This window comes from Poecilia latipinna, unplaced genomic scaffold (genome assembly GCF_001443285.1).
Source record: "Poecilia latipinna isolate Pla-1442-1.1 unplaced genomic scaffold, P_latipinna-1.0 Scaffold578, whole genome shotgun sequence".
In the NCBI taxonomy this organism is placed as follows: Eukaryota; Metazoa; Chordata; class Actinopteri; order Cyprinodontiformes; family Poeciliidae; genus Poecilia; species Poecilia latipinna.
In genome coordinates this window covers 164959-192599 of record NW_015113194.1, presented here as the reverse complement: position 1 = coordinate 192599, position 27641 = coordinate 164959, and the positions used below count along the sequence as shown (strand labels likewise).

The 27641-nt window shown below is 38.2% G+C and overlaps 1 protein-coding gene across 4 annotated transcripts in view; it reads right to left on the bottom strand.

Moving 5' to 3' along the window:
- sema4ba (sema domain, immunoglobulin domain (Ig), transmembrane domain (TM) and short cytoplasmic domain, (semaphorin) 4Ba) overlaps positions 1–22498 on the bottom strand; it is a 65943-nt gene extending 43445 nt beyond the window's left edge. For 2 of the 4 annotated variants that reach the window (XM_015042130.1, XM_015042133.1), the window contains exon 1: positions 22272–22498. The gene's annotated coding sequence lies outside the window, so the exon portion shown is untranslated. Of the gene's footprint in view, positions 1–10842; positions 11097–21561; positions 21617–22271 lie in introns of those variants that run through there. The other 2 variants (XM_015042131.1, XM_015042129.1) reach the window with 2 other exon arrangements.
- Positions 22499–27641: the final 5143 nt, after the last annotated feature.

Below are 27641 nucleotides of genomic sequence, written 5' to 3'. Positions count from 1 at the left end.
TTAAATTTTTAAATAAAAAACCCCCTGTTTTGGGAAAAATTGTTAGAAAAAAAAGGGGGCCCCTTTTTTTTTTTTTTTTTTTTTTTTTTTGCCCTTACAAATTCATGGAGCATTCAATCAACAGAAAAGGCTCTGACACATTTATGCTCACTGAAATTGATTCGGCTGGTGTGGCATCCATGAAAAAGCTGTAAACAAAGCGGCGTGGCTGCTCCCCCTTGATGTCGGCTGCAAGAAGCTGCACGCATTCCAGTAGCTTAGAGGCTTAAACAGAAGCTCAGGCTATAGGCCACTGGGCAAAGAGCTGCTTGCATCCGTCACTGTGTGAGGCCGATAAAGGGCTCAGAGTGGACATTTCTCCACATGGTCCAGAGACAATCCTTCTACAGAACTCTAGAGTTTGTGTTGAGATTGTCTCAAACCACTAGAAGACACGCTCTTCAAGGTTCTACAAACTTAAACGACTTGTTCAACAGAGAAGAAGGAAATGGCGTCACTCCAAATTTGTCTCCTCTGAAAAGGATAATGGCGAGGGAAAATTTGCTCAAAATCAGCTTTGATTGTGTTGATGTGTTCTGCTATCAATAAAGATTATGCAAAAAAATAAATACAAAAATTCAAAGAAAAAATGTTGACATGTCCAAAGAAGATTTCTGAGAAACGATCAGTATTAAATCATGGAATTGCCTGTTCATTCAGGCCCATGTAACAAGGTTCATGTTCAGTCTTCAATCATTTATGGCACACTATCTAAAATTATACATGTGGGAACTGTTTATAGTATAATTTTGATTTATGATGCCCTGAGCTCAAACAGATGCACAGTCAGTCTAGCTAGAAAGCGTCTTGAAATGCTTAACCCTCTAAAACAGATTAATCCAAGAGACAGTGTGCTTTTTTAAATCTGTTGAGAGTTGCGAATGGTATGCAGAGCTGATAAAACAGCAAAGAGAACAAGAGGAGTCAACAACTTGAAGTATGCTGTTGGTAAACAAATTGTAAATGGATAATCATTCCTTTAGTGCATGTGCAGAAATGAAATACTCTTATTAGACATTATCTCAAAAGTTTAGCATTACTCTAGTCGGGTTTTTCTGTCTTTGACCTCTTCGGTTGCCATATTGACCACATTAGAATATCTTTGTGGGGGTCAGTCTGTCCCTATTATGAGACGTCTGAAAGTGGGCAGCTGCCCCCCACATGAAGTGACCTCACTTAGTAAAGATCAATAGCAGGCTGCACATTCCTCAGCAGTCACTCCAACCCTTGCTATCCCAATTATCCAAGACACTTTAGGATTTCTTTAGAACAGTGATGTTTGGGTTGAATTCCAGTTATTAACTTTGAGCATCCTAGACAACCAATTTTGACCTGCGGGTGCAACACATCTGCCCAGTGAAAGGCAAATGAGCTCATGTGACTCACACGCTTGAGTCTCGAGCAAATGCTAGAGATAATATTAAAGTTCGGCGCAAGCACAAAATCTTTCGAAAAAAGTCTTTTTTCAAGAATCACTATTTTTGAAAGACAATTTAAAACCGTACACCTTCTGTCCTTACTGCAAGACTTTCAATTGTTGGTAAATGACCCATATTTTTAGTGACTTACACAATAAAGATCATTTCTTGCATTCTTTCTGACTCAGTTCTCAATAGCTTCCTCTGCTCAACAGGTTGCTTTTGAGAGAAACAGTTATTACCTTATTCCTAAGAGCAATTAGTCGGGTTACTGAGAATGTCAGCTAGCAAATCCAAATCCCACTGGTCTTGTAATCATTGCAGCTGATGTATTTCCCAGAAGTTTCAACTTTAGAGATAAATGCAATACAAGATAAGCAGACAAAATCACATTTTATGAATTCACTTCACTTTGTTCTGGAAGTTTTACAAAGTTTAATACTGCTCCTCTCTTCTGAAAGTTTTATTATGATGCAAAGTTGAATTTGTTGGAATTACACAGTTTTTGGAAGTTATTTGTACTTGCACTGCATCACGTGTTCATATTTACGTTGCAGATATATGATGCTAAAATTTCTTCTGGGTACCCCGGAAGACAGCCCACGTACCACGAGTGGTACCTGCACCGCATTTTAAGTACCATGATTCAAATGCGCATTGAAGGCGAGCTCAGCTCTAATAGTTTACTTGTTTGTGATTCAGATTTTCATCTTCTTTTGATCCAGCTGTTTAGAGGCCTGGACAGAAAAATTATGGGCCTCACTGACCTCTTTGCTGGATGATTTAATGGCTGACTGACTGCAGTATTTAACCAGACAAGCATAATAAGCGGATTAGAAACATATCAGATGATAGAGTTCAATGTTCTTGGCTGCAGGTACAGTACAGATTTGAGCAGTCACACATATTGCTAACAACTGTGCACATGATGTAAATGACTTAATTCCCGATAAATCCAGAGGAAGCGCAGGACTGTTTAACACTGGTTTCTGAACCGAAGGAACCTCAGTGAATGTACCGCTGTGTGTTAAATGGAAACCCTCATCTGTGTTTGCACCAGATAAAATCAGAGTCCTGACATGTCCAAACGGTGTCCCAGGCCACTCAAGATGGATGCCTGCATGTGGGCCTTGATGCCATGGAGAGATGAAGTTGAAATGAAGTGTCACACGAAAGCTGAGCCCCCGCACTTTAATGCCAGAGCATGAAGCACATATTTCAACACCTTCTCTCATTTTATCCATTTTACAAGTGTGGACTGGTTAGGTAACTGCAAGCTGGAATGAAACTGACAAATAAAGTGCCAGATTATGAAATATCAGTTACTAGAACTGCACACACACACACAAAAATGCTACTGATTGCAATTGGATCCGACTTTTCCATTTGACCTCCCTGACCTGGTTAAGACTAAAAATCAAGGCTTTTTTTGATTAGAGAACGCTGCATACACTTGGAGTGAAAATTGTTAATGAGTGAAGAAGACTGACTTAGCTGTTTTCATTATCAGTAAGGTGTTTAAAAGTGAAGTTAAAGAATGCAAAGAAGCTGCGAGAAACCTTTTTTAAAAAGAAAACTGTATTTCCTAAAGATGGATTTCTTGTCTGCCACTTAACTCAAACAGGATAGACATCAGTAGAAAGCAATAAGCTGGTTGTCTTACAGCAAAGTTGTTCTTTTTTATTCTTTTGAAGTCCAGTTCTGTCACACACCATCCTAGATTAGGAAGTGCTGAATATCCTTTGGAAATCTCACAGCTAAGGTAAGAAACTACATATTCTGCATGGAATATACACTAAGGGGCATCTGTAATGCTAAATGTGCTAATCAGTGCTCTAAAAGTTGATTTAAGATAGTAAAAACAGGTCATTTTGTTGCTTGTAGTAAATGTGCAATGCTAACAGCTCTCTCTCTTTAACACACACGATGCGACTTTGTTGTCTCTGAAACTAATAGAAATAAATAGGGATTGAAACAGGGCAAGAAATACATAATAGAGTTTGTCTTCTTACAGAGAGAATGAGATATTATTTTATGCAATTCTTCAAAGTCAACATTTCACAAAATCTGTGATTGGAAATTGGGCCACTATTCTGTGACTTCAAGTGAAAAATAATTTTTAAGAAAATACACAAGTGGAAGCGTATTTCCATCTTATTCAAAACATTGAAAATTTTTTGTTTATAATTGATGGCATTAGTCGTGATATGTGGACAAGTGGTTACAAACAGCATTCAAGTCTCTTATTAACAAACATCCACTGTGTTTATCTTTCTCAAAGCTCCATTTCCATAAAACCCAAGAGGGTGCTTTGCAGATTTATCTCTCCCATTTGCATGAAGCCAGAAATTCATCTCATTATTTACAAACAGGATAGGGGGCCTATGGTTTGACCGTAGAATAAATTGGCATACTTGATTTTCAAAGCAATCCAGGAGATTTTTTCTGCATCAAGAAAATTATTCTTTTATAAGGAAGAGTTAAACATTTGTGTATTAGTTAAGAAAGAACGCATAGCAAGAGAGAAACATAGCTTTGGGTAATTTGTCTTCATCACTGTGTTCCTTGAAAACATTTTTTTTTCTCTCTCACCACAGTCAGTGAGACCCCGCTGACCCCAGCTGGTCTTATCAGAGACAACACATGACCAGTGTTACTTCCTGTGATGTTAAGCTTCACCTGCATGCCGAGCAGCTTCTTCCCGTGCAGATGTCTGGAGGTCTGGCCAGCACATCTCTGTTTCTTACACTGTACACAATTTAGTGGATAGCAGCCAGGAGGAAAGCAGAGATGCATACTGATCCGAGCCCTGCAGCCATGCTACACTGTACACAAAAAGTGCTGAAAGAGGCCAAAGGATGTCTTGTGCGCCGTGTCTTAATATATCACATCTTCAATACGATCTGATGAATTATTCAGATTGTGCTATCTGCTTTGCCTCTCACCTAAAACATCTGCCCTGCCAGCTGATCTGCCAAGTCCGCCTTGCTGCCTGCGCCGCCACAGGAAGCTTTTAGTCCGGCTGCCATCCTGTGGTCTGCGCTCCTTTTATCCTCCAATCCTCTAAGTATATACATGTTTTGGACTTCAGGAATACAGCGTTGAGGAAGAGAGATCAGGTTACTGTGTCAACAAACAGGACCAGTGTGCACAAAGCTTTTAACAGAAAGACAGCGGATTTGCTACTGTTCAAATATCTGGGTTCTCAGAGGTAATGTAAGCATGCAAAGAACTACCTCACCTAACCTGCTGTCTAAAAATACGAAAGGTAAAAAAAAAAAAACCTGATGCCTCATTCAACAGTCCCAGTTTAATGGTAGGAACAATTGTCTTTTAGTTACATTCCTGTTAGCATTTAAAGTATTCCTGAGCAATATTTCAAGGTTTTCTGAAAAGCTTTTGTTGGACTTTAAATATTTTTTTGTTTGTTTTTTTTTTCCCCATTCAATTTCAGAGACAGCATAATCTATTGGGTTCAGCTGGTACATAGTGGTGACAGTAGTTGTCAGGCATGTTGTGAGTTTAATTTCAGCCTCCCCTCTCTACATAGTATCATGGCTTTGAGAAACTCACAACCACAAGGGATATTAATTGTGTGATGGGTTGTGAGTTTGGCTGATACCAACATGTGTATTGTTAAAGCACTTCAAGTTGTCTGTGTGACCATGGATGCTTAATTATTGTTTTAAAATTGGGGAACAACGTGAGAAAAATCTTAAACCTGCTAGCTTAAAGGTGTAGCGTATCTTCTTCATGAGCCTAGCTCAAAACTATGTAAAAAGCGGCTTTCTTTTCTTTTTCCTTTTGTTGTGTTGGTTATGCACTGAGTAATAAGTACATTTAATGAGTCTACAGCTAGATTTTAGTTACAATAACCCGTCTGATCTAGTTTTTACAGTCGGTGTATGTTTGCACCTCTGCTCTGTTCGGTCATAGGTCAGAGCCTCTTGCACCTACAATTCATTTTATGATGACATCAGTCCCTAAAAACCTCATCTTCTAATACCTGCTTTTAGTCTACCACCTGTGATTATGCAAAGGAAACATGTGGACAAGTTTTGCGTGGCCAGTTTCGTGTGCAGGATTCTACAGAACTGTGTAAGAGTTTGCTCACATAAATTTGATAATATAATCTAGGTTTTCCACTTCGTATTGAAGCCTTTTCACATATTATGATGATGTTCACTGTGAAAGAGAGAGTGCTGTGGCTTTCTGTTTGTGTCATATAATCTGGTCTGCTCACTGCGCCCAGATTTGTGTTGGGGAGGAAACGGCACACATCACAATTAAAACACTCATCATTAAGTTTTAACTGGTTCAACACAAACCATTGGAAGCAAGAAAACAACTACGCGTGTATGTTTTGTTCACAATAAACTGGAATAGCACAGCAATATGTTATGTATCCAGTTTTTAATGAGCCATATCAAAACACCAGTAAAGATGCTAACATTAGTGTAGCACAATAGCAAACTATGTATGAAAAAACATGAGGAAGATTCAAGTTTGTTGAAGTCTGTAATATGTGTCGAGTCAGTTTACTGATATCTAACTTATTAAACAGTTACCCTGTTTATTTTGTGAATGGGGTTTTGAAATAAATAATCTTTTATATAATATTTCTATTTACTGAGATGCACCTGCAAGTCCAGGTTGGTTGGATGTAAAAGTTTGATAGGCAGGTTTGATGACTCAGGTCCCGAGTCACCTTTGGCGGAAAAGGACATTTGTTTTATCTGAAACATCTCAATATAAAACATTGAAAAAGAAAACAATCTTTAAACAGGAAAATAAAGGGAATTTTGTGACCAAAAGAAAATCTCATGCTTTGACTTTAAAGGGTGAACAGGAACCTCCCATTTCCCTATTGGATATAATGATATGACTAATCACTTGCCTCACACATCTTCTTTCATCATTCTTTCATCACCATTCATATTCTTCAACGGCTCACTCCGCACAGCCTTAAATCCCAGCTTTAAAAAAAATTGCTGTACTTCAACAAGAAAATACAGAACAGCTTGTTTAAAATGGACCAATTAAATGTGTGTGATCAGAGGGCGACGGCAGGAATGTCTTCAAAGGGTCAGCAGAACCATTAGCAGAGTAAAGGGCACAACCTGGAATGCTCAGAGATATCAAATCACCAGGCAGGGGGGAGGGAGGTGGTACAGGGTGCTAAACTGGGATCGGTTGGAGACTCTTTCTGGGATCACAAACACTCCTGGTACTTCTGTCAGAAAGAACACAAACATTCACAACCACTAAGAACAACAAAAACCTGACAAACATTTGGTGCCTCATATCAAAGCTCCAGAGTTAGCAGTGAATCCATAGACATAGTTCTGAAGATTTGATGTGAAGAGGAATAATATGACTAATAAACATACTTATTGAAAAGAAAATGATCACACAATGATAAAAAAAAAGACTTTTTGCGATAACGAAAACAAACTCCAGGACAGTAACAACAACGACCCGAAGTTCTTTTTGTGACGTAGGCGTTGCGAGTTTCACAAGGGGTAAGTAGCAGTTTGGAAACACTACAGTGAACGCAGCAATCTGGCCGGGTTCCACGTCCACAGTCATTTCCCACATCATGGCACAGCACTAGACTGGGAATAAACAGAGGAACCCGCTGGGCTCCCAGAATGAATGTTTGCAGAGTTCCCATCAGTGAATGTGCAGTAACAGGACTCCCTGAAGGCCTGTGTTTAACCTTTAGGTTACAAGTGACTGGCCACTCCACAGCACGTCCCTCCCAGAGACATTAACCCTTTTCTGGCTCTTCTTCATCAGGGTAAGGAGAGATAAAGAGGAAGTTAGATAAAATCAAAACAAACCAAAGATCAAGAGATAAGTATCAGGATCAGTATGTTTATTAGCTTTATTTTCACACTATGTAACAAGTGCAAGGAATTTAAACTATTTTTACAAAGCGTAGACCAAATAAAAACAGGGCTAATTTAAAGTATTTTTCTAGTACTTTGTGCAGCTGTTTAGTGAGAGACAGTCAGATACTTTTGTTACAGGGCTAAAACGAAATCATAAGTTGAAAATAGTGTATTTAAAAAGACTTTGCGTGAATATTTTTACGAGTGCTCATTTGAAAATTTACAAAACTTGTATTTGAGTACTTTCATCGCAAAAACTCAAAACAAGGCTGAAAAGTTGACAAGAAAGTAGTGTAAACTTTTAGCAGCCTACCTATTCCCAGATGATCACCAATGACAACATAATGCAAAACTGTCAGAAGCACAGACACTGTTAAAAAACGTGTTTCCAACTTCCTGTTCCTGTTGCAAGACAGTCTGGAGAAAAAGCCTAGCCTGAGGTAGACGCAAACTCTCTTTGTGTACCGCTACATCTACACACAAACAAAAAAGGTCACAAAGTACAAAATAAAAACAAACATTCATGAACAATTAGGAATAAAAACCCTCTCAACACTTACGTTCAATTTATATAAATTTTTAAGGAGTTAAAAAGCTGTTTCTCCTTCAATGCAATAAATTGGCAAAGAAATCATGAAGCCAGAAAATATGCAGATGCAATTAAGCAAAAAAGTAAAAACCGAATATTTATTTAAATCTAAGAGATGCACATTTGAAGTCAGGCGAGATTGATTAGACTGATTCAGTTTACTACTACACTAAGCTTCATCACAGCACATTGACTCTATACGTAAATTTGTTCCTTCAAATTCCTGCACTGAATACGTCACAAAGCAGAATTGCAGCAGAGTCATAAATAGTAGATTTTTTTTTTTTTTTAATAAATTCTGGTTTGACCTATTGATACAACAGACACCTCGTTTTTCCAGACAGCATCACGCATGCGGTTCATTGTCAAGGCCGCCGGCACTATCCAGAATGCAAATGCCAGCTGTTTTCTTTGTGGATCAAACCAAAAGAAAACAGCAGAGCCAAGGTCAGCACAGACAAGCATTTCTCCAGCAGTAGACACATGAATCTCCATATGCGAGGCCTTGCAAAAAAAAAAAAAAAAAAAAAAAAATTTGGGTCCAAAAATGGGATTTTGCAGCTGATTATATTCCACCCCTCTCTTGGAATAATTAGCCATTCTGAAAAATTCATGAAAGCTCCCATTTATTCCTAGTTCTGCCGGCTTGGCTTGTTGATTGCTCGGGAATGTGCGTCTGTGTGAAAGCTTGGCTTGGGAGGGTTATGTCTAACGTGTCCTGTTAGACAAAAACAGACGGGCTTTCAGCAGGGAGATCAAGACTGTTTTGAGCAATCACTACAGGACAGAGAATGATTCTCCTCTTGGGAAACTGAAAGGAACTAAATCCATAAAGTGTTTTTCTTATTGTTAAACCACTTGGCTTCCTGACCTTTGAGGTTTAGACGGATGCCTGCTTGACACCAGCAAGCTGGTTTAATCATCATTCAAAGAGAAAAATTAACTTGTGGAAACAAAACCTAAAATATCTCTAATGAAGGAAGAATGAAGGCGGCTTAAAACGATCACTGGAAGAAGGTTACGAATATTTTCTAACCTTTTGCGTATCTTTTGCAGATAGGCAAAAGAAAACTCTAAGGGGTTCCAAGTACAACATAATGTTATTTATACTTAGTCTGTTGCCTTGCTCAACTGTTTTAACATTTTGTACAACCAGAAAAATTGAGGGTATTTTATTAGCTTTATATCTAGAATAAACCATTGTAGTGCAGTGTGTTGTGAACAAAATATGTGAGAAAAATTTTTGACATTATTTTTAAATCTTTTCCCAATAAAAATCTGAAAATATCAGCAGCCTCTTTCATTCTGGTACCTATAAATTAAATTCAATACAAAAAAGATAAGAGAAAGCTTTAGTCAGAGGTAGTCACAGTTCAAATGGGACAACATTATTAGAGGCGGACTTCTTTATTTTTACCTTACATTAATTGTTTTTTTGTTTGGTTGTTTTTGCTGTTCTCTTGCTGAAGAGCATGGGATTGATAAAGGCACAATTAAGAGCTTATAAAAACAACAAAATGTTTTGAACAAGGTCAAAATTGAAACATAAGCTTCTGTTTAGTTTAGATATTAGTACGTCCCATTCCAGGAGTCAGTGCTGCACCAGTTATGAACCTCAGCACAGGTCGATGAGACACACCCCTAAAGACCTGCAGCAGTAATTCCAGCAAAGCTGGATGTGAATTTAAAGCCACGTCACATTTTCAGTTTTTATTTATAAAAGTTTTTTTTTTTTTTTTTTTTTTTTAAGTCATGCACTGTGTACTTTTTCTTTCCTTCACAAATATGCACTACAGTTTTATAACATAAAACTGTTATAAAATACATTGAAGTTTGACATTTTTATTTGGCTACTCTGAATATTTAAATGAACGCCCTCTAAATCTTTCATTAGTTCCTGATAGTAAATCTTTATTGGTACGCAGCATTTGAAAAAAGAGCGTGAGATCTTTCGAAGGTCACAGTGTTGCACACTGAGAAGTAAGCAAACAGAGCATATAAAAATCATAAACTGACCCAAACGACTTGACAGACGTTTCCATTTATGGTTCCCATCCATTAGCGGTCACCCACACTTCTGTCAAGTTTACAGCATCAGCGTTGATTGCACTGCCAGCAGTGTGTGTGGGTGACAGATTTGAATTTCACACAAAAGCACCTGAGGCTTATCTGTTGTTCCTGGATCACTTCATAAAACCCTGTCCAGTTTCATAACACAAAATAAAGTATGCCAGTCTCATTGTGCTAGTGTTCAAATGTCAAAAACCAGAAGCTGCTCAGTCTTGTTTTGGTTCATTAGATTTTACACACTCCTTCAGAGTTCATGCAACGTTTCCTTCCTGGGAGAGGACGCTAGTGCATTTGCTGCCACGTTCAGTAACTCATATCGGAAGAAAAGCCCCTTAGCAGACACAGACTTAGTCCTGATGAGCTGTTGTGGTTCCACTTGAAGGAGCTCCCTTCTTTGCTCCGCTAGAGACCCACAAGTCGTCTCCAAGTCTTAAGATGCCTGATACCCTTTTTTTAAATAGTTGTGATTCTAGAGAAAATAAGTTAAAGGCCAATATTAAGTAATGCAACCGTATCCTTTCCAAACCCACATGCAAACTCACCCACTATAGATGCTTGCATTCAGAGCGAGTATTTAACAACCATGCTATCATCTTACGATAAAGACCTACTGGAGATGGCTGAGGGGTGTCTTCTCTCACATCACACCCACTTTCTTTTTAAAAAGAGAAACCAACAATGAACCCAACATGGCTCATGAACATTTTATAACTCTCCAGCAGGGCTATCCTGGCATCGTAGGTAACCAGAACTGCAACATCAATGATTCATGCAGCTGAGGCACTGAACAGTTAATGAACAGAAGGGTAGTGTCTGTAACAGTATTACTTACGGTCTGTGTCAGCCAGGCATGAAACCAAAACTCTCTTTCACATCTCAAACAGGCTTTCCTTCTGTAGGTGGTGACATAAAAAAAAAAAAAAGACAGACTAATTCCTCAGCAGGCAAAGTGTCAAAGAAGAATCCACAGAAAGAGCTGATCTAAAGCTCTGTTAGAGGACAGCTGTGTGTCCGCAGGTCCTTCTCTCTCTCTCTGTCTTTCTGACAGTGTGCCGTACTACAGCATGCATCCACTGAGTGTCGGAGCTCCTCCCATCACTGACTCAGGAGGACAGGGAGGGAGGGAGGGACAGAGCACATGGAAGAAGCAGAAAAAAAAGTTTGACAACCTCCCAGTCTTTTCACAAACACTGAGTAGCTGTCAGGACTTTGAAAACCTTCAATAAAAGTTTGCAGTTTTAGAAATCTAGCAGTCATTGGGAAGAGGTGGCGTACACTCTGGACGAGTCGTCAGTCCATCACAGGGCAACACAGAGACGTATGACATTTTTTAAAAATGGTTTGTTTCCTAATGGAGTTATGGACAGCCTTCAATGATAGATGAACAATGATGGGAAGGATGGGCTGTGTAAGGGGCACCCTTGTTTGCCAAACTGATCAAGTGAGGATACAGAGAGTGTGGTGAGGTAGGAGGCCTAAGTGCTTGCTGAGCACACCTTAAGGCTCAACTAAACAGCACAGCTAAATTGCTGCATTGTTTTTTGCTAACAGATCCCTCATGGATAACAAGATAGATTTTGCACAGCATTAAGTACACCTAGGATGAAACCCTGCAAATAAGGGATTGTAGTGTTTTTGTTTGAGACCATCTCCTTAGCAACGCCGTGCTTGCAGCTAAGGTCTTTCAGTTCAGGTGAGACAAAAACATATACTTTTGAAAGCTATTTTGATCTCTCTGCTGTGTTGTTTGTATGATGCAGTAATGGAAGCAGCAGAGGATGGTCGGCACTCAGCAGCGAGTCCAAGAGTTGGTTACCATGGAGAGTGAATGTGAACTGATGGACGGACAATATTGGTGTCTAAGGAGTTACACTGACTTCTTAATCAAACCCCCTGCTGTTTAGACATCAACAGATTTGACAGCTGCTGCTCCCTTCCCAAGTGCTGTTGGACCTGTTACATCTAAATGAAGACTCTGCTATATTAATATCTTATGAACAAAAGAAATGCAGCCCAATGACAACTGTTTGGATGCTACTTCTTCACATGTTTTATCAGCCTAAACTTTAGGTTTTCTGTCCAAGCCCAGTGTTTGAAGATTGCTCTTCCTCCCTCTGCAAAGCACGCTGCCAAAACATGAAAGCATCAAGCTAATCTTTCACTAAGTAATACAATGCGATGGATGAATCCTATTAATGAACATAGCTATGAATCTAAGAAGCGGTTTGGTGTCTATACCCCAATGTTTAAAATAAGGCAGTCCAATTGACTTCTTTTAAATATATTCGGCCACAGTGTACTCATGAAACTTTTCATTTGAAAGGGAAATTTCTTCAAATGTAGGCTAAGGCAAGAATTGCTTAGACAACAACACATAAGTGAAGGCATATAGTTGAGCAGGCTTTAAAGCTGATAAACTATGTGCTTAGCAGACACATCAGTAACAAAACACATTCTGTAATGTTAGCGATCACAAGATGAACTAGTCATCTGTAAGTATGCTCCTGCAAGATAAAAGTGGATGCATGATCTTCTTTTTTTTCTTTTATCTCTCCTGGGAGTAAGTTCAGACTGCAGGTGTTTGCCCCTCAGCCAGATGTTAGCATCGTTACAAAGTCTGACTTTAATTATCATAATTACAGTAACTTCAAGTAGCCAGAGAGAGGGGGAAAGCAAGGAGGACAAAATCAGCACAATGAGAGAAAAGTACAGTGCTGTTACAGCTCAGGCATCAAGCCTAACAGGCCTGTTTTAAAGACTGTTATACTTTAAATCTGTCCTCTGAGGAATAAGCCGGTAAATAAACACAGTCATTTGTTTTATTAAAAAGGCATTTTATGTAATTGTTCTACAGTTGGATGTTAGGATTTACTGTTCATAACATTCTTTTTTTAATGCTATGAAAGACAATGATGAACTGGCAGTAAAATAGTATTTTACTGCAGCCATCAGCACATTTTCCACATGTGGTGGCCATATTGAAATCTGAGGATTTGGAAGTTGGAAGTTAATTCAGAGGCCATTTCAAATGTATATTCCACACTGGAAATTCAAACATACATAAACTGAGAGTATAACAATGTTTCATCAACAAAATATCAAAAATTATGTGGCACTTAAGAAAACATTTTGAAACTGATTATAACCCCATCCTGGTGTCAAAAGAGGGCCAAAACATTTCTGTTGTGTTTAGTAACTAGTACAGTTACTATAGTACTATATAGTGCAGCCTCTTGTCCAGGCTATTGTAGTTACCAAGCTACCGTCTAGTAGCATGCTGTTTCTCAGAGGCCCAAAGAGAACACTTGTATGGCAAGCATTCAAATTTGGTTTGTCTGTTTGTTTACAAATTTGTTTCTGCATTGGAAACATTCTTTACATTCTTCACAGTAATCTCCACAAACACATAAGTAACAATCTGATTTAAACTTCATCATGAAATCATCAGCTGACAATAACAGCAGATGCCACTTTAGAGCAGATGCAATTTCATAGACGATGCTCCTGTACTCTACACAGAAGAGCTTTAAATCAGGTGATTCACTGTGTGAAGCATAGACATAATGTACTTCTTAAGAAACTCCAAAAAGGATGAATTTAAGGCCATTGTACTAAAAGAACAACAAATGTGATGCATCGGTCTCAGAGGGGGCCCTCTTAGTAATTGTTAAGGGAAAAGTCTGTTCAAAAGAACTATATATCGCCTAATGTTATATTAATACACAATAAATAGCTAATTTATTTAAACTCTTTAATGTATCCCCATATATATGTATCCCCATATCCCCATATATATATATATATATATATATATATGGCTGTAGATTGTGGATAAGATGCTAATGAACGTACAGCAGAGTGCTATGAAAGACTTCACGGAGAGTTACCGAATAGCTTCACATGCTTGCTCCAAAATAATTTTGTGGGTAAACATAGAGAAGTGTAAGATAGCGGGGTGTTGAGACAGGAGCGCCTCTTTCTAAAATAGCAGATGCTAATTATACACTTTAGGCAACTGCTAAGGAGGATGACATGAAGCCAAGTTTGAGGTGTTGGGAGTCTGCCTACTCCCTCCATGTTTCTCTACAAACTCAAGATTCTTCACTCTAAAACCACACTGAAGATACTCAATGAATAATTTTTTTTTAATCAGTATTGGGCATATTACTTCCAATTACTTCCAGTCCAGAACTGCTGACATGCCTAAGGTTGAAGGGAACCACCTGTTGTTGCCCTGCAGAGCTCCTTTTGTAAATGAGCTACACGACATAAATGACTCCTGTGATACATTTAATTTTCGGAGAGCTATAAGGTATACTCAAAAAAGATATATCATATCAGAGTGGAAGGTCTTTCTTTTCCTTTGTTAACTGATGTTTTTTAGCATTAGCGTTACATTTTGGAAGACACTTGTATCTTTTCCAATGAGAAACAAACTTACTGGATGAAAAAATCTATTTAAAATCAAATATTGCCAGGGGTGTGAATATGTTTGTTTCCGACTGTGTATGTTTAGCAGAAGTAAATGAAAATAAAGAAGCAAGATTTCTTTATTGCTCTTTGGGTTATAACAGCACATAACAGGTATTTTCAAAGGTAATATGTTTTGTTTTGTCTTCTGAAAATGTTTAACCATTCAGTCTCAATATGATGCCTTGCAAACGTAAATTCCACATGTTTCTAAATAACTTAACTATTGTGTCTTGTGACACTATGCAAGTGCAGAGTTATATAGCATTTACATTTCGGCATATGCTACAGCATCCACTTTTATGACTGTCATAAAAAAGGAAGTTTAATCAATTTCCACCTACTTCACGTTTGCCACACACCAAGCTGAAGCGCTGACAGCTCATTATTGGTAAATGATTAACAGCTGAGGAAATACAGCTCAGCGATAAGCCCTCATGTTCCACATATTAGTCAAATGGAAGCCCAACAGATATGAGCACTGGTCTACTTAAATCCTCTGAGGGGGCCAAAGGCCCAGTCGACAACTGGTAAATTGTGCCATTTTAGATTTAAATCTCAGAGTTCAGGAATAATGCTGTTTGATTGTGTCACTGTGTAACTTCACAGTTTCACAGTGATAGAGTGTGTTTGTCATCGCAACTCTCCGGTATGATGAAATGCTGGGATTCTGGGGTGTGTTTGATAGAAAAATGTCAAATGAAAAAAAAAAAAAAAAAAAAAAAAACAAACAGCATGACTTCTTCTTCCTTGTGCTACTTAAAGGCATTGTCTTCAGTGACAATTAATTTCCAAACAGTTAATTCACACATTAAAATAACTTTTTTAATTATTATTTTAATGGCTGTAGGCCAAATAATAATCAGACACTTTTCTCTGTAGTACACATCACTAGTTTTCTTATTTTTTTCAGTGGGGAAAAAGTTGAACAACCTTGGAGTCTCAACTCACATTGAGCAATAAAGCTGCTGTAAACAAGCAGTGACAAATATATCGCCTTTTACCAAAAACACCCCCATGTACCTTACAGGTTGTTGACAGTTGCATAACAACAGAAAGACCTTAGTCGACTCTTACATCAAGCATCTGTTCATTGAACTCCCTGAGGATTAAAAAAAAAAAAGTTCAGCAAAGTCACAACCACATAGTGAAGGACATTGTTGGTCCCAATGCTTACACTTGCCCTTTGACCTCAAAGGTTTACCGCAAATAGCACTATTACAGAACATCTATATAAACTCTTGATTTTGAACAAAGGTGTTATTTTTATAGATATAACCATTCTCAAATATCATTGTATTCAACACCAATAAAAAGAGCTATAAGCATCACTAACAAGAACAAAAAGCAATTGTATGCTAGCTTAAATTTTTTTACATTTTCTGCTAGCTTTAAGCTTTAAAATCTAGAAGAAAAAAATTACTTAGAAAAGAAAGATGTTATCCCTTTTCTTACATTTATATTTATGAAAGTTATTCATTTATTTTTAGAGATATATTGAGAAACTGTCCACTGATTTTCATCTCTTTCTTAATTGGCTCTGAACAACACTGTTCCTGAGTAATAAGGACTACAAATAAAATAATAAATTTGCATCAGCGAGGTGTTCCAAATGTGGTCAGCATAAGTCTGTTGAGAAGTCTGCCACATTTTTAAAAGAAAATGTGGCAGACACTACCAAATGTCGTGACATGTCTCCAGGCTGCAACAGAGTCAGAGAGAGTTTGACTTTCAGAGGACAGGAAGACTACACAGTGTTCTTCTGTTCTATACTTGTGAACATTCAGCATGTATATTATGGAACATGCTGGGTTTGGAAATGTTTGGAACCACTTAGGAATCTCAGATAACTCTCAATATTTGGACATTTTGTGTTTCAACATTCAACACGTAATCAAAGCTAAGGATGAGTTGCTATCAGTTCATGAAGCCATAATAATAATTATTATTTTTTAAACTTTGTCTTTCATTAAATTTCTTCTGGAGGAAAATGTTTCCAGCTCAGGAGGAAAAACTGTGATGTGTGACTCATTTTGGGATAGAGCATGATGAGAACAAGTTACATGGTGTATAACACCAGTGGCATATGATCAATCATCTTCCCTTCACACATACTGAAGCCTGAGGATGATGTGAGTTTTGTAGGGGGTTTTCTGTTTGTTGAAATAGAGAAGTTGTGATACCTTGGCTTGGTCTAAAACAACAAAAAGCTTTAGTTTTTTCCTCCATGAAGCTTCCAGCAGAATGGGTTTGTGGGACTCGTGCCTTCTGGCAGGAAAGTGATCCAACCCTTGGCAGTATGTGTTTTATGGGCATTTAGATCATGGCTTGTCTTGTATTAAGGAGGTTGGATTCATCCAGGATTTCTCAACGTTATCTAAATATTACTAAGTGTGAAACTGCCTTTAAAGTTCCCTGCCCTCCGGTCACAAGTTCACCACATCCTCATGCAATCTGTATGACTTCTAACATCATGCGCTCTTTCACAATATGTATCTGTTGCTCCATATACTGTCTGTTTCACTAGCTAGCAGAACAGTACATTTGATAGATTAGACAGCTAAACAGTTTATCAGATCAGCATGCTGTCATACAAGAAGAGCAAGTGGCTCTTCTCCAAAAGCAAGTGGGCTTGTTTGAAATTCAACGGAGCAAGAGGAACAGCTCGAGCGCTCCTCAGGTGGCCCACCACGTCCGTGGCAGCGGCTCAACTCGTCTGCGATTTCCAACTCAGGTCTGCCTCCCCCACACAGATACACCTCCTCCATACTGAGACAGCTCGGCTCTTTTTTCCCTTCTCTCAAAGCACGCAGCTCATGTCATAAAGTAAAGCTGTGAAATTGATTATACTGTGGTAGTTTTTTTTTTTTTTTTTTTCACAAGCCGGTGTTTGTAATAGTTAATTGAAGACAAAGCTATAAACTTATGAGGGGGGGTTTCCTCTTTAGGGTATACCAGATCACCAGAAAAGCATAAACACATTTTAAATGCAAGTTGAGATTAACTTAATCCACAATCCTCAAGAGGTAATGCTTTCTTTATGCCACTTTCAATCAGCCCTCTTATAATCTACGATGTTACATCATTGTTAAAGATCCGTTACACATTTTACTTACTATTGGAGTAGGATGGGTGAATGTAAATTAATGCTTGACTTTTCAGATTTTTTAAATAAAATAAAAAATCTTGGTATCTTCCATCTATTTCAGTAAACAAAAAAAAATGTTTTTTGGATGCTTGATAAAACCTGTAAAAGAGTTTACAGACGTTTGAAAAAGATACTGAAAATGTAACCATCATGCCATGTCTTTCACCTGACAAAATTTCAGATAACCTTTTAAACTTAGATATAGGAGCAGTGAACTGCTGTACATGTCAGGATATTCAATAGTTTTTATCATTTTTTCCAAAGTTCAAAGGTTCCCTTTTGCTTTTAATAAGGGCCAAAGTACGGAAGCGCATTGCTATCATGCAGTAAAAAAAAAATTTCGATCGCTATCTCGTTATAACGAGATACGTATCTCGTTTTAACGAGATACGTAAGTCGTTAAAACGAGATACGTAAGTCGTTAAAACGAGATAGCGATCGAAATTTTTTTTTTTACTGCATGATAGCAATGCGCTTCCGTACCAAAGTTGCTATTTCACCCTCATAAATTTTGGTTTTCAAATTCTGAAATGATTTCATCACATATGTTTTGGTATGTTTCTGCTCTTCTTAGTTACACATTGTTGGCTGAAAACACAACCACAAACAGATGGACATAATCTAAATTCATACAGGGTTACCTTTGTCTTTTAATGGTTTATTGGCAATTTCTTGTTAAAACTTCAACTTATCGGGTTCAGAGTATAGGATGCAGCAGATGTTCCCAAGTTGTAAATAAATTAGGAATATCCAATTTAAAAAAAATCCCTAATTTCTGGACTGGTATGGTCTGACACCAACATTCATAGAGACGATGTAAAAATCCATTATGCATTTTCAATGAATATTGACAGAAAGCATAGAGGGAAAAAAAAAAAAAAGACATTTCCAGGTTATAAGATGTAAATCAGCAGGCCTACATCACACTGATAATCTTTGACTGCCAGAAGGTCTTAGGAGTCTCATTAAGTGAAATTTGACATAAAATCAATTGCCTCTTCCTTTTCTCACATAAGAGCTGAGCTCAGTCAACACTTAACTCTTAACTGTCTCACTTTCTGATATCTGACGCACAGGGAATTACATGGGATTTAGAGAAACAGGGCTTGAAAATCCCTTGCATTTTAATATTTATCTTTATTTTCCATGTCTATTGTTCTTTATTAATGAGCAAGCCTTACACTTAACACAACATTACTTTAATTACTTGCCATCTTCAAATCAAAAATTGCCACTAATCAACAAAAATTGTCTTGAGTGGTAATACAGCAAGGACCTGGATATAGAAATAGTAACAGTGCTACTTTAAATGCCTTGACAACATTTTTGATTATATGTTCTTCTTGCATTACGTCTTCTGCTGCAGTTGTGTGTTGGTATTGATTCCTCAATATGACTGTCCATGTCAAGTATATTTAAGTTTCACAATTTTAAAGTTGATTGTAAAATCAGCGTATGCTGAAAGGAAGCTAATACGACGGATTATGAATGCAGGAGCCTCCTATTCAAGTCAGGTGAAAGAAAATGAGCTTTAAACAACAGCAAAATAAGAAACTACCTGGTGTGTGTGGGTGCTGTTTTGGTGTGGGTGGTGAGAACATGAGTAAGTATTAAAGTATGGATGTAAAAATTTTGTAATTAGCCTGTGAGTGGAGACAAGATTGAAATGATGTGTTTCTGCTTTGTAGTGCCTGTTAAAATATTAGCTATTATATTAGTTCTGTACAGTCTGGAATTGGTGAGGAGATGACTGACTCAAACCAAAATACAGATCATTATTTTCTGTCCAGTTGTGACGAAATAAACGTATTAAGTGTTTCCAGTTCTTTAATGTGTAAATATTTCGTAGCATTTAGAATGACTTGGAATTTGCATATAATTAACCAGTTTTTCCCAATTTGAAAGGGCTTGGAAGCACTACATCCAAATCTTAAACAACTGAGAAAAGCAGTTTAAGAACAGGACCATAAAGGGCATCTCAGGGTTGTGGTATCAGATCCTCTTTTGAAATATATGTCCCGATCATTTTCAGTGAAGCAACCTACACTAGCAGCATTTGCTTGGTGCTCAGTACACCAACCACATGCTTTATTTAGTGTATTTTTTAGTGTAGTAAGCAATGTATTAATGTTTCATTTGAAAAGCCATCTGCTGGCAGAAGTAGATAATTGTATTTGAATAAAATCCACAGAAATATTGGTTTATTCCAGGGGTGTCCAAAGTCGGTCCTCAAGGGTCGGCATCCTACATGTTTTAGTTCTCTCCCTGGTTTAACGCACCTGGATCAAATAATGGCTCATTATAAGGCCTATAATGAGCCATTAAGCTGCAAAGGTAGTTACTACCACCAGGGAGAGAATTAAAACGTGAAGGATGCGGGCCCTCTAGGACTGACTTTGGACACCCCTGGTCTATTCTGTTTTGTCACACTTTAGCATGAAGCATACAATGTTTGTTAAAGGCACATGCAATGTGTACAGATGTAGCCGCATCAAACTGTGCTGTTTTGTGCCGCTCTGCTCCAGATGGGGAATGTCCTAAACTCTGCTGAGAAGCTCTTATTTCTCAGATTGATTTAAAGCAGTCGACAGCAAGGTTTATAGTGTCAATTACAAATTCAAGTCATGAAAGCAACATATTGTAATTCACAATGTCAGACCAAAAGCATGAAACAGAATTTCCAAAGTCAACAATTAAGCTATTGTAATTAAAAACTCTTCAAAGGCATGTCTCAGTAGTGGGATGTGGTCAAAAACCACACTGGAATTTTTCCATAAATGTTGAAGGTGATTAGAAATCTTTGAAGTTGAATAGAAACAAATTTTTGCTAAAACCTTCAACATTTACATTGTTCTGTAGTTAGACAGCACAGCTGGATCAAGGCTTTGCATTTTAATAAGAGGCTGGACAACAGTGTGCTTAAAAGCCCTGGAACACAGCCTAATGAGAGCAACATGTTAATCAAACACAAGAGTGCTCAACCCAAAAGTGTCAAATAGGTCTTTGAAAGATCATTTGGAACACAGCCTGTAGGGCAATTTTCACCATGGAAAACGTAACTGCACAAAGTTAGCTGCAGTCGCTTCACAATAAGGTGGTCACAAAAGAACAATAATCAAATGGTGAATCGGCTAGAAAAATAATAATCAAATGGTGACTAATCAAACATGCGATTCGTTTTCAGTAAAAGTCGAGAAACATTTTTTTATAAACCCCATCCAAAGATAAAGGTTCAACTAAAACAATGCCTCATAGTATTACACGGTTAGGCTTTAGATTAAAAATTATTTTTTTCTAGATTCTTATTTAGGTACCACTTGTTGAAGAGAAGCAGATTGTTTCTGTGGCGACATCTATGGGTTAAAATGAGAGCTACAGTGAATGCAGTACATTTGAAATGGGATTATAAAAGGTAACGCTGCTAATGTGGATGACAGAACTGCTGTGAGAAAGGACCTCCACAAAAGTCTACCTTGACATTTGAAAAGTACAAATTAACATCAAATAATCAATTAAAATACCCTAAAATATCCTAACATACCTTGAATTATTGTACTTTACAAACCTTTCTGTGTAGACAGTATTACTATTCCCCAGTACGGCAAAACTAGAAAACCTTAAAGAACAATCACTGAGTGTTTCATGGATCTTGGTTACTCAGGACTCCTCACCACAGACAGATCCAGATCCCAATGGGACACTGACAATTTCAATTAGATAATTATTGGTTCCTTATACCAATTACAAATAAAGGGAAACATTATCCTCCTGCTGGTTTGTGCACTCTGGGAAATGACCCAGTAAGATGAATGGCTACAATTAAACGAAAAGAAGCACAGACGAGCAGTGATTAAAATAGGGAAGATCCTGAGGATGAATTAGTTATAAGGGCATCTACATGTGAGGCAACTGAGACATAAAATATTAACTTACCATTTGATTTAGAGCATGAGTTATGGTTAGGAAAACTCCTGGAAATAAAGGCACACTGTAGATTAAAAAAAAAACAAAAAAACAAAAAAAAAAAAACAATTTAGAATCATGCGTTAAATCCAAACACCTTAAGTTAGGGAAGTGTTTGACTCAGCATCCAAGTGATACACTGTAAACCTCTGTTCTTGTCCATGACAGTCAAAAATCTGCATGCAGAAAGCAACCACTGGTTCACTCATCTTGGCTAGATGACGCTCATTGTACACGCCCAGTTTTTGCAGAGCAGGCAGGTCAAAGTCAGCCATATGGTCCAAGAAAGTAAAACGAATTATAACCTAATAGAAACAGACTCCTTTTGGTTCAAAAAGTGAAAGAGATCTTGAAAAATGTCAGTGAAATCTGTCCGACATCTCCAAGCCGCTGCACAAGAGATGAGAAATCATTCCACACTAAAAGGTAATTGCAGCTCTCCACAATGCCAGCACAGGAATCTGTCTCATCTTTACCATGGAAACGAACACCATACTACATGCACGCACACTGACAGAGCAATTGCTATGGCATCCAGGACTAAGGCGACAAGAAGCAGAACAATTTACTCTGCAGCTAACTGCACACTCCGTCAACCTTGCTGTCTATCATTCTTTTACTCTTTCCTTCTCTTTCCTCTCCTTTTGCAATTAATCTCTGTCATTAGCCAGCTGAATTACCTTTTATCAGCAGAGGACAAGGTCAGTTGGAGGTTCTCTCTTGCAAGTGGTGACAGAGGAAAAGAAGCTCCATAGGAATCCCAAGAGGTGCTCAAGAGATGCCCAAGGATGCGGCTAAGCCGGCACCGCACGCATGCATCCACAGCTACTATCATCGCCGGTGAGATCAGCACCAGCAGAAGCAGATCGGATAGGGGAGGGGAGGAAAATATGAAAAAAAAAAAAAAAGGCAAGAGAGGGGGCTGCTCTATCAGCAGCAGTAGCATTACATCATAGGCTGCCTCTGTGGAAGGGTGGGAGAGGAGTGGACAGGGGAAGGGAGGTGCTCCTTGAAACGGCGCACTCCCTGTCACTGCTTCAGTGCATACACAAGCCCAAATTTAATATTTATGATCTGGTGACTGCAAAATGCTCTCAGTGGTTGGAGTCAGACCTATGAGATAATTCAATCAACTGCTCTTAATTGTGTACGATCACTGGGCTTTGTTGTCAGAATGGATGATGTACCCTATTATGTCCTCGTCCCTTTGGGGCAAAGACTGTGTCTGTGTGTGAGTGCAGGTCTGGAGCATAGAAGCCCACGCAGTGTCTATTGTGTGCAGTAATCTGATTGCGTGACCAGTGCCTGCCTACCAGTGCTCACAGAGCATGCTGATATTCAACCTCTTTGAAAGGTCATTCCAGATTCCTTGAGGCGGTTGTGAGTGTATAGGTACAACCGTTAGAGCGATTATTAATGTTAACTTGCCTGTCACAATAAATTAGTCAGAAACTGTAGCTTGACTATGCCAATAGTTTAAGCACCTTGCAGGAAAGTGCAATTTTAGTAAGAGTTAGGAAATTGTTGTCTTTCTCAATAGCCAGCTATTGTGCTCCAAAAGTAATAAGTAAATAATGTAACTCCTATGTCAATAAAGAGTTTTTAACATAATAATGATAGGGCATTATTAAGCTATATAAGGGGTTAAATATATTGTCAAGAGTATAAAATCACATATCAAAGATTCACCATATTGTCATTTATTAAAAAAAAAAAAAAAACGATGCAGGAAAACCTGACTAATTCATCATGATCAGTTACCAGCCCACAGACCTCCCCTCAAGGAGAACATGAGGAAGACCTGAGCCACAAATATCCAGAGGGCCTATATGAACACGGAGGATTACCATGGAAGAGATAACTGCTCCCCTGGACTGGGAGACCCCAGGACTGCAACAATGTGTGTACAGAGGTTCCACTGGCAACCTGCTACACCCTCTACACTAAGACCCGAGCCCCGAGGGCACACCACACAACATAGCCAGGATGGCCAGTTCCAGCCAAGTCATCACCAGGCCGAGCCACACATACCCGAACGCCCAGCTTCGGACACCGAGAGCCACGAATGCAGTGGCCTTTGGGTCCCCCACATGTGGTGGGGGGCCCAAGATGATCCAGAAGAAGGGAGCAGCCCAAAACCCAACCTGACAGATGAACAGACACACACAGACGTAATGACATGTTCCCACACTCATGCACACACACTGAAATTCACACCCACTCACCCAGTGTAAACAGACACAAAAATAGATGCTACACACAGTCTCATTCCCCATACACACTCTTTACTCCTAAGTACAGATTACGTCTCCACAGAGGGGTCACCCACACCCCGACCCAGGAAATGGTTCCCTTTAATCCAGGAAGGAGAAGAGCAGACCATCAGAGCAGCCTATCAGCCCGAACAAGGGATGATTCTCCACTGCAGAATTTCAACTTTGATTTTTCTGTCTAGGATCTTGAAAGTTTCAACCTTTGAGTTCAAATGAAATACTTTAAATCATTGCATGAAGATCAACAAATATTATTCAGATCATCTCAGGGATCCAACTAGCTACTTTTAAATCTATTATTCATTTGGCAGTGAGGTGGATAACAATTCAAATGGACCTATGTGTCTGAAGGGCAGTTGTTACACCTTGTTGTGACAGTTAACGTTAAATGAAGGTTGCCAGTTTAAACTGGAGTAAATATGGCAGTTAGTAGTGAGAGGCAGCAATGACAAAGCAAAGCAACCTTATAATTTGAGAGCTGACGTCTGCTCAAAGTGTGATGCTCGCCTCATAATGCTCATGAATACCTCAGGTCTGCCAACTGTAATCTGCACGCATTGTGTTCCATGTAAAAAAAAAAAAAAAAAAAAAACATTCAGACTGACATCATAGGATGAATTCAAATATTTTTTTTTGTAGAAAATAAGCAAGTGGCTCTTCTTAATGCTAAAACACTGACTTAACTTTGCTATTTGAAGTTATGGTTGCCAAATAAAAAAAACAAAAAACATATTGTAACGATAATACAACCAAAAAGACAAAGAAGCATGAATAATATAATCAATTGCTCTTTTGTCCATCTCTGTGTTTTAAATGGAGAGAGCAAAATTCCTCGCATGCCAAGTATTGTAGGTTGGCTGGAATGCCAGCTGTACTAGGACGAGACTGTAGGACTTCGAGTGTGTCTGACACCATTCACCAGATGATGTCTGAGGAAAGAGGCTACCACAGAATGTAAACACCACTCCAGATGGACCTGACCTTTGCTAACATGAATTGACTGAACCCTTTATAACCGCAGGGGACAACAGCTTTGAAATATTATTGCTGCAGAACACAGACAAGCTTCTTTGCCTAAGAGCTCTTCTGTCTCACAGTTGCAAACAGATTTGAACTTCTTTGTAAAAAAAAAAAAAAAAAAAAGGAAAAGAAGGGGGGAAAATGGCAGTAATTTATAGCAAGTGGCTGACCTCAACATGAAACCATCCCATTTTTCACAAATACAAAGATCTGTTTCAGACACTGTGGTGAAAAATAATAAAAAAGTCACAATAACACAATGGAAAGTGAAATTTTGTCAAATTACGGGGTACCACATTGAATGTCCGACATGTGGAAGCACTTGAATGTTGCCATTTTAGTTTGCTTGTTGGAAAGGGGGAACAAAAAGTCACTGCATGGTATCTCAGTTTTAAATTAGAGCTATGACACCAGCAAAATAGGAGATAAAAAAGTTTTCATGCAATTGTATGAATGGGTTTATTTTAAAGAAATGAAATACCGTATCACCGAAGAAACATTTTTTTTATTTTTTTTTTGTAGCTAGAACTCAACTGAAGTTCAAGTTGAGTTGTATGCAAATAGCTTCAACGCTGTTTGAAAGATATTACCAAAGGACTGTTATGATTGCACCTCCTCGTAGGCATGAGGCTGTTTCCTGTTTTGCTCTTCTGGCAGCAATTATAAAAGAAGTGGGGTTGATTCAGAAATGTGGAACCACTCTGTTATTCCTTAGTTCTTTTTCAGGATTATCCACTAGAGAAAAAGGAGGCCACTAGAGAGTTTTACAAGTAGATTACACATAGGTCATGTGAAAATTTTGAATTTCCTCTTTCATAAAAATAGAAAGGTAGGATAACACAGATGTGCCCACTGAATGTTTGCCTTTTTATTGTTGATGTGAGTATTATGCTGCCTTAGCTCCGCTTTATAGTCACAATCTTCAGTTTGGAGTTACAGAATATGCACCTAAAAAAGAAACAAATACCTCATATCACCTCTGAAATCTATGTACAGACTTATTAAATACAGCAGGGACCACATGTCCAGCTCAGCTGAAAAACCTGGTTCATCCTGATACATCTCTGATGTTGGGGCACATTTCAGAGATAAAAATAAACAATGCAAATGTAATCCCTTTCACACAGCATTCTCAGTTCAGGGCTGAAACATTTTCTTCATACATTGCTTCTACATGTGAAATGACCAGCTTAGATAACAGTAGCTGCAGCTGCATCTTTAATCCAATAAAGTTGAGTAAGTACGAAGTTGTAAAGTGGACTATGTGGTGACAACCAACAGAACTGCAGCTTCTTCACTGATTCCATAGTGTTTGTGCATTTCTGTATGCCCACAGCAGTTTGTGTCATAAGGTGACCAACTGTCAATTAATGTACAGTGGCTGGATTTTCTGAAAAAGTTCAAGCAAAAGACCGTTAAGCAAACCATACATATTTGCTTGCTTTCATAGTTGGCTCATTATTGGTCTTATGATGGTTCATGTGCTGAATTGCCTAAAGTAGAAGGGCGTGAAAACCACATGTGAAATTCAATTTTAAGGATGAACAAATACCAACACCAACTGAACAGCACATGATCCTTTATTTAAAAATATCTTTTCTACTTTTTAACGAGCCTTCCCCCTATTTTACAGCACATCTACTGTTGAAAACCCGGGTTTCAGAAGAGAAAAATATAAATCCAGGACATCAAAAACAGTGTCAGCATAGCAACTTCTTGTTCTTTAGTATTTTAAACAAAATGTTCAAATTTATCAAGAAGAAAAACAATTAGAGCGATTATATCTGATGGATGATAGAAACTCCTATTTTTTTTTTCCTTGGAATTCAAAAGGTTTCTTGAACGAATTGAAAAAAATTCTATAATTATCATTAAAATGTATTCAAATGAACTACATTACTGCATTTGAAATATCAAAAGTCCACATTGCAGAATGGATATTATGATGTGTTTTAGTCTCAGATTATTATTTACATGGACATATTTTAATGTTCCCTACATTAACATGATGTTTGTCCCACATATTTGTCTGATAGCTTTTATGTTGTATCAGAGTATATCATCAAAAATAATGCAAAGACAAACTTTTCCTAATTAAGAAAATAAAAATACTCTGGAGTGCCAGGTGTCAAAGAATTATTTAGACTTCACACATTAAAGACGAGATGGTGAGCTGTGATGCAGGGTGTTGATTGATTTCACTTAACAGCGGCGTCCTTCCTCTCCCGCCAACCCCCTTGTCCAGCCCTAGGGACCAGATCAAATTAAAGAAGGTCAAAGGTGAGTGGCCAGTCTATCAGTAACCAACAAATTCCAGAGGGAATAATAAACCACTGTCACATGGAGCAGATCTTTGAGAGTAACACAAGCGTTTGCTAAGATGCAGTCATGCTTTAAACTCCAAACCAATCCAGTTTAATTTCATTTGCACTCATTCAACATTAACTAATTTCTTTCTGGGAATAGGTGAGATGAGATAAGATAGTGTTTCAGGTGACATCTATAGAAGGTACAGTGATATATGTAAAAGTAAAAGTAAAAAAAAAAAAAAAAAACTATGCCAACAAGTATCCATATTCCCTAAACATATAGAGCTGCAGTGCAATGTTTCATATCAGATCAGTCCAGACCTAAACCCAACTGGGAATCTGTGAAGACATCACCCTTTTCTCCCAGGGCGTCATCTCATCAGGGGCGACATGCAAGGTCCCACCGCCTGATAGCACCTAAACTAGGGGGCGGTTGTTTGTCATAAGC